This window comes from Solanum pennellii, chromosome 2 (genome assembly GCF_001406875.1).
Source record: "Solanum pennellii chromosome 2, SPENNV200".
Taxonomy (NCBI): domain Eukaryota; kingdom Viridiplantae; phylum Streptophyta; class Magnoliopsida; order Solanales; family Solanaceae; genus Solanum; species Solanum pennellii.
In genome coordinates, this window is record NC_028638.1 from 41839221 (window position 1) to 41847690 (window position 8470).

General features: G+C 29.0%; 1 long non-coding RNA gene across 1 annotated transcript; it reads right to left on the reverse strand.

Moving 5' to 3' along the window:
* Nucleotides 1-6346: 6346 nt before the first annotated feature.
* Nucleotides 6347-8189, reverse strand: LOC107009068. The gene is made up of 3 exons (XR_001455354.2): nucleotides 8077-8189; nucleotides 7533-7992; nucleotides 6347-7364 (listed from the first exon to the last, which is right to left on the reverse strand). It is a non-coding gene; the product is annotated as an uncharacterized LOC107009068 (long non-coding RNA).
* Nucleotides 8190-8470: the final 281 nt, after the last annotated feature.

Consider the following 8470-nt stretch of genomic DNA (forward strand, 5'->3'; position numbering starts at 1 on the left):
ACGTAGGTTCATATATTTGTGACAATATTTTAAATTTTAATATTTTCCCCTAATTTGTAGCTTAAAGTGTGTTCACATGCTTGAGGACCCACAAAATTTATGATGGAAATCCATATAGTTCGTAATTTTTTACATTTAATTCTAATTTTTTTTTAAGTTTGAAAGGTCTAATTTATTGGTGGCCCCTTAAATTTAACACGAATTTTTACTTAAATATTTCAACTAGGCGATATTCATTTTAGATCCCTCATGTAGAGTTACGCTGTGTTATTTTGACATTTTTTCGCTGACTCAGCGTAGCATGTGTGTTACACGAATTTAATGCGCGTGAAACGTTTTTTTTTGTTAAAAAATATTTTTGCTCTTTTTTTTTCTCACTTTCTCTTTCCGTAGCTTCTCTACCTTCCATCATCCAAAATCACCACACAATTTTTCAAAAAAATTCTGCAAAACTTTGTTGGGTTATATTAGAATCGAATTTCTTCAACAAAAAAGTCAATTTCTTTAGCAACATCACCAAAAAAAATTAAGATCATCAATTCATCATCATTTTCTAAGAAGTTGTGACTTTTTCTTTTTAAAATCAAATCACATAAAGTTTAACCTTTTCTACATTAATATTGTCTGCTACTACAACTAAGAAACTTCCGCCCTCAATAATGATGAGAAGTTCTCTTGATTTTCAGTTTTCTTACTGAAAATTATCCTAATTTTCTGTGTCTGTAACAACGCAAATTGGAGAAACCAACTGTTATACATTCTGCATCTTCAACATTTAAATAATTAAATCCCCAACATTTTCCCATAGCATTCATTACTATATCTCCAAATTTTTCCTCCATTTGCATCTTCACCATTTATATAATATATAATATTGTTATTTTTGTTTTAAGAAAATTTGATTATTTTTTTTAAAAAAAATAAAAAAAGAGGAATCAAGAAATGTAACACAAGAAATCACAATTTTGTACAACACAAGAAGAACATGTGAGGGTCGAAGAAAAATTTTAATGAATTAGAAGAAGAACAAAGAAAAAGAACATAACAAGATGCATAGAAGAAGAAGCTGAAGATGTGGAGGCTAAGGACTAGGGTTAGATAATTTGAAGAAAAAAAATAAAGCAAAACTGAGTTTTTTTTTTCAATAAAAATAAAATTTCACATGTCGCATGTTCATTCATTTATTATCCATGTAGGAGACGTTTGGATACACACGCTTAAGCTAGTTTTAATAATATAAAAAAAGTATTAAAATAATATATCAAAATCCTACTTAAAATGTATAAAATAAATATCATCTAATTAAAATGTCTAGGTGAAAATTGTTGTCAGGAGTCCTGCCAATTTTAAAATAATGTTTACATGCATGACATATTTTGTTTAATTAGTGTCTACTTTCATTGAATTTTCATATCATGATGTAACATAAATCTATTTTTCGTAAGCAATAATCTCATCATTGATAAAGATCAAATATTTCACTCTTATCTGTACAAAAATAGAAAAAAAATCTTTTGAATTTTCATTTTTTTCTTTTCTCCATTAGGGTAGGTAGAGGGAGGGGGAAAGGGCGTTTGATTTTTCTGTAGATATGTAATTTCAATTTAATATTTCTAATTAGTCGATGTCTGATATTTATAATTCAAATAATTCGGATTCATATAAGAAATAGTCACTTTTAAAATTAAAGCTTTGAACATATGTGAGAGTAGTTTGATAGTTTGAGCTATATCATTATTTGATGGTGATTGAATAGTGAAGGCAATTTTAGATATTCACGAGTCAACAATGATGTGAAGTTAGAATTGAAATCAAATATATTATATATATATATATACTCCTCGATTTTTAATTATCTTTATGTGTTTTTTAAAAACTAATTTAATTAATTTTTAAAGTAAAATAAATTACATTAATTTAATATTTTAAATAAAAATCTTAAAAATTTAAAAACTTATACGAAAAGTTCTATAGATTTTTTTTTTGCATATCGATATGATGAAAAATATACATCTTAAAATTATAGTTAAAATAATTATTATTTGACTGTTAAAAAAGAAAACTATGATAAATTAAAAGTGGACGAAGATAGTATGTACAATGAAACTGAATATTTGTGTGATCACTTTAGGATCAAATCATTGTATTAATTGTTAGTTGAATCCATAATTGAATTAATATTAAACTATTGGTGCACGTTATATTATTGGAAGGTCATGGAAGTTTGACACTATGAATAAAAAAGTAAAAAATAACATACAATTTTGAAAGTTTTATTGTCCTGTTAAATGTCAATCAAAGTAATAATGGATTTATAGATCTTGATACCGTGCATCGAATTAATTGTTATTTGTTTAATATAATCTCATTGTCGATGTTGATCTAAAAATTCAATAAATGCCAAAATCAGGCACATGATCTTTTGTCATTAAAAAAAATAAGGTCAGTCTTGGGCAATAAATAATTGGGAATAATGTACATAGATCATATAGAAAAAGCGAGTGAATGGACTAGTGAGTAGTTCTTCATTTTTAAATAGAGATTTTAAGTTTGAATTTTTTTGATATAAAGTCATTTTTATTAAAAAATATTTTATCTTTTTATATAAATTTTTTTAATACAAATTTAAAATTTAATCAAATTTTAATTTCAAATACCGAGTGAGAAACAAAAAAAAAACTGGTAGAAAAGAGCAGTTGGGCTAAAAGTTAAACTACTAGGTCAACTATTTTTAACAAATAATTGTGAAAGTGAAACGACGTGTTTTTTGTTTCTTTATCTCCACTTGTTTTTTCTTATTATAGGAGTAATAAAATATTTATTTTTTGTGTACAAATAACAAAATAAGTTTTTTTAATTATTTGTCATTTTTGAATGAAAAAACAATAAATAATTATTGATATAATGAATTTATCATTTTATTCCTATTAATTATTAAGTAGATGAATTAAAAAAAGCAACTTACATATATAACAAACATAAAAAATCATATTTGTATGTTATAGTTATAATTTGCATAATTACACTCAGGGGTGGCTCGACAGTGTAAACAAAGACATCTGCCTTAGGCCCCCAAATTTAGGAGGCCTTATTTTTAATAACAATAGGTCAAAAGTTATTATTTTTAAACAAATATTGAATACTATTTGTAGAAAAAATTAATCTTTTATGAAAAATGATGGAATTATTAAAAGAAATTTGACATATTTAGAGTACTATATCTCATGAAAAATAAATTAAAATAAGTGGTTACATTATCAACTAAAAGCTAGAAGAAATCAATTATATAAAAGTTATTATCAATTCAAGTTTAAGGCCCCGTTTAATTTTTGCTTTAGGCCACTAATATGTTTGAGCCGCTCTTGATTATACTCCATAACAAATTCATTCATGTGTCGAAATAAGGGCTTTAAGTCGTCTATGTGGAGGTGGGGTGTGTTTAGCGTTCTCTTGTGGAGTCCATGCGACATTTTAGCACACACATGGATGTTTTTGTTAAACAGAAGGGCAAGTGTGGCCCAATAGTTAGACGGGAAAGGATATTTTTGAGCCAAAATATAGTTTTAGGGTATGTTTAAGCTATTTCGAATAATTTAAGGATAGTTTTTGTCCTTTTCCGTGGTCATCTATGTGGAGGTGTGGTCTGTTTGGCGTGCACATGCGACATTTAACACACACATGGATACTTCCGTTAATTCGAAGGTAAGTGTGACCCAATAGTTTGACGGTAGAGTATTTTTGAGCAGAAATATAATTTAAAAGTATATTTAAGCTATTTTGAATAGTTTAAGGATAATTTTAACCCTTTTCCATTTATTATTTTATCAATTCTTGACCAACGAATAGAATTTCACCAAGAAGATACTTAAGTTTAAAGGAAAAAATAAAATATAATTAGTACCTTATGAAACAGTGCTACTTTGATTGGAGCAGAGGAAATAGTAACATATTTCAGTGAATTTTCTATGCAAAATATATAGAGTAATAGTCAAACAATAAGAGAAATTAAATATGTACTATAGTATAATAATTATTAGTAGTATAGTACTTGGCATAAATTTATTTCACCAAAAAATGTAGGTTTAGTACAAAGGAATATCCAAAAAGGATCTAGATCCTTGTACAATTTTTTTTTATTCGTTGAATTTCGTTTAAATCTAACTTCAGATATTACACAATTCATTTTAAAAATGACGATTTTGACATGATATTTTTTCTATTTCTAAATTCGAATCTAAAACCTCTGTCACAATTCAAAGTAGTATATTTATGAGTGCTATTAATGTTGAAATTAATTGTAATAAGAGCAAGTAAATTTTGATTTGGTCTTTGCACGTTTGCTTTGAATACAAACCGGAAAATATATAATTATTTTTAATATATAAATATATAGGCCATTAGACTTGACATTATTCTAAAGATTAGGACAAAATGAATCTTAGTATAAATTATATGGTCATGTTAGTGCTATGGAACATGATTTGTATTCTTAATAAAATACTCTTAGTTGAGTATCTACTTTTTTTAATTAGGAAGTAAGTGAGATTAATTTTAAAATGAGTAGCCTTCCTTTATGGATTTTGTTATAAAGTACCTTAATTGATTGTGATTAGCACAAAGTTTTTAAGGTTGACCTTAGAAGCTATAGTGGAATAAAATACTCATGCTACCTTTTGGTTGCTATATATTACTAATATTCCATAAACACCAAAAATAATCTTTAGCAATAATTATTGAAAAAATGCATAAGTAGCCCTTCAATTTATGTCCTAAATTTCACAGACGCACTTATACTATACTAAGGTTTTATTACTTCCCTAAAATTATTTTATAAATAATATTCTACCCTTTTCGGCTTATGTGACACTATCTTTTGGGCACAAGGCGTGTTGACATTTTTTTTTCAAGCTAATGTCACATAGGCCGAAAAAAGATAGAAAATTGTTTATAAAAAAAATTCGGGAGGATAATAAGATATTAATATAGTATAAGTGTCTATGGAATTTCGGGCATAAGTTGAGAGGGTACTTATGTATTTTTCCAATAACTTATTAACAACTATAGCTTAATTGTTGTTAAATATGTATTTTCAGTGGTCATTGACAATCTTTATAAATGTCTCTCATAGCGACACTAAATCTAATGACAATTAATTAATGCTTTTTGCATTTTTCATTAATGTCATATTTATTATTTCAAAAAACTATTTTTATTGTTGTGTTCCTACATTTGGAATCAATTAAAATTGGGCTTTAATGTAGGCCCATTAGAAAATACCCCATCAATAGAAACGAATGGAGTAGCTAAAGTTCAATATTTTAACCTCTTTTGTTAAATAAAGAAAAGTGCATCTTGGATCGTCTTGAACTTTTTTGACCTCCGCTTGTTTCATTGGCAAAACTTAAACTTAACAAGTATTATTTTTTCATATATAAAATATAATTTTTCGATGACCAACATTTTGTCCACATAGCTATGCCACTGGGTTCAACAATTGGCAATGGATCAAAATTAGTTGATCTTTTTGTTGGGAAACTTACATAAATATACTATAATAAAAAAATATTTATCATTTATAGCAATAATATTTTTACCTCACTTGATCACTTTTAATTCATTTATAATACAAGTTTAATACATATTACAAATTTAACAAAGCATTGCTATAAATGGTAATAAACAAAAAGTATCGCTAAAATCAGTAATTATTTTTTAAAATGTATTAATTTATGTAATTTTTCCTTTTTGTTGTGTTTGTGTTAATAGCATTATATTGATGGAGAGAATTCTCTCAAGTTTCATAAACAAACATTACAATTAGGTTTACTAGTTTGTGATCTTATTACATAAGAATGTAAAAATAACAAAATACTTGAAGTTAAAAGAGAGTATATTTTCCCGGTCTAAACAGAAACTTGGACCAATATATGGATTTTATGAGATCAAACCACAGTTTATACTGTAAACACCCAAATAAAGCTAAAGGAACACCAGCACAAGCAGCAATGAGCTTTGGTTCCCAACCCGTACGATTACTATAGACCAAAAAGAAGGTTGCTGCAAAAGCCAAGAGCATACTAATATTGGGTTTTATTTGCCCTGATTTCTTACCATAAATAAATTTTCCTTTTAGGAAAATGTTTAGGATTGACTAATGCTTTTGCTAGTAGGAAAATGCTTAGGGCTCTATAAATAGAGACATGTTACTTCTAACTTAATCAGCATTCACAATATAGTCTTAATGACTTTGAGAGTTTTGGTCAGGGGAGAATTTATGGATCACAAGCTTGATACGTTTTCACTTGTGTGAACCTCCCATGTATTCTGAGTGAATTGGTTGAGGTTGTTTATCTCTGAATTTTGTACTCTCATATTTATAGTGGATTGCTCATCTCCTTTGTGAACGTAGGTTGACTGACCGAACCATGTTAAATCTTTGTGTCTTTTGGTATATTTCTCGTTGTCTTCTTACTCGTGGTCTTTCGAGGTTTGCATTACTAGCTTTCGCGTTTACACCTGCTTATTTTCGGTCCTAACAGCTAAATATCGAGACAAACAACATTGTGAGTCCAAACAATAACTTGGCGGGCAATGACACAAGAAAATCATCTTCAGCATAGCGAGATGTGAGAATGGACAAGAACATAATGATGGAAACGATTGAGGTGAATAGTGGCACTGCATCTGATATTACAAATCCATACAAAATTAGCAATATTGGAATGCCATTATCACTGTTATTTACCTCCTGGCACAGTGAATCCAGCAGCAAAGACCATTGTGGCAATCAAAGTTGAAACAATCATACACGAATTCATTGCAATAGATTGTATTTCAATTTAATTCCTCCCGTTTGATGTAGAAGACTGAAGACTTCCTCTTCACGATATATAACTGCAGTATGAAAAATGGTCTGATGTTTATCGTTGAATGACCATATGAGATCAGGATGAATGCGAGCAACCACAACTAAAAATCCTACATTTCCCTTTTCACTAGCTCTAATAGTTTATCCTCATCACATCTTTTACACTCCGTCCATAGCTTTTCAAGTAGTAAACCACCTACATATCTTTCCCCTGATCGATCCATCGTTTGAAGCAATTTTAGCACTATGTACGCATGATATATAATAATAAGCTTGTGTCCATACAAAATAATGACTACTTAGTTAAAGTCCAGTAAATCTTAATTGTCTTTTGGCCATGGAAATCACACTAACAAACTTTCTCCACTGGGTTTTTTCAAGTTTCCTCTGCATTCTAAGGAGCTTATAGATAACCTGCCTAAGATTCCGCTGCCTCCTAATTGTAACATCTTACTGGCTAATTCCTTTTCCTTGTTGAATATATATAATGCTACATCTGCAACAAAAAAAAGTTAAAACTTAGCGGTATGTATATATATGATCTGTAGGTATGTATTGAAAAGCAGCAATAATATGAATAAACATCACTAGCTAGCAGCTAGTTCGTTATGAAAAAGAAGCTCGAGATTAAAAAAAAAAGAGTGTTTTGTGTAGCTTATCATACAACTCACTGTGGACTGTGACCCGAAGAAGCTCTAAGCGATCTTGTTGTTGTATCCCATCAAAAAGGTATAATACCATAGCTTTAGGCCCAAACAAAGCTGCCAGAGTGATTTGTATTTGTCGTCCATCGCTAATAGGGATGTTTGGTAGATTGTTATTCCTTTCCCTCATTGCTTTAACAATTTAAATATACCCTGACGCTGCTGCATGATGGAATGCCGTCTCCCCATATTTATTTTTCAGTTCCAACTCATCTGGTTTCATCAGTCTCATTAGCTCTTGCAGAAATCCGGTACTTCTTGCTATTGCTGCAATGTGAAGTATTGTTCCAATACGCGATATATTTTCATGAACAAAGCTCAGATCCTTCTTTAAAATTGGTTCAGCAAGCCTCCAGTTATCACTAAAAGCAGCCTGATTAAGAATTACACATGCAATTTGATGATAAAGCTTCCTGTCTTCTGCAAATTAAATTAAATCAAACACTTGTCAGAATATACATGTTTTATTCAACGGAGTACGTAGAGAGATTGTTGTGAACTTACTATGCGATTGATCTACAATACGACTTCAACAAGTATGAGCATGGGAAGACTTGTTCGCCATTATTACGTCTTTGAATTGCACTGCTTATAACACAATCTAAATATATAAAGAAATTAAACTCTTCATCTCCAATGATTGTTTCTTGTTTATTTATATTCCCCTCTAACAGACAAAAAGTATACATGATTCTTCTTTGCTTCAATCACACGTAAGAATTTTGTTTTTCCTTTTTCTAAAGAATATATACTCAATCATTACCTCATTTCAACTCTGTAGTTAAAGCCTGTTTATGTACATATGAAATTAAACATTAATATTAAATTAACATTTCAAGTTTCAATGCTCTCGCAACAGAGCTAATTTCCATTCTATTTATCATCAATGTATTTCTCA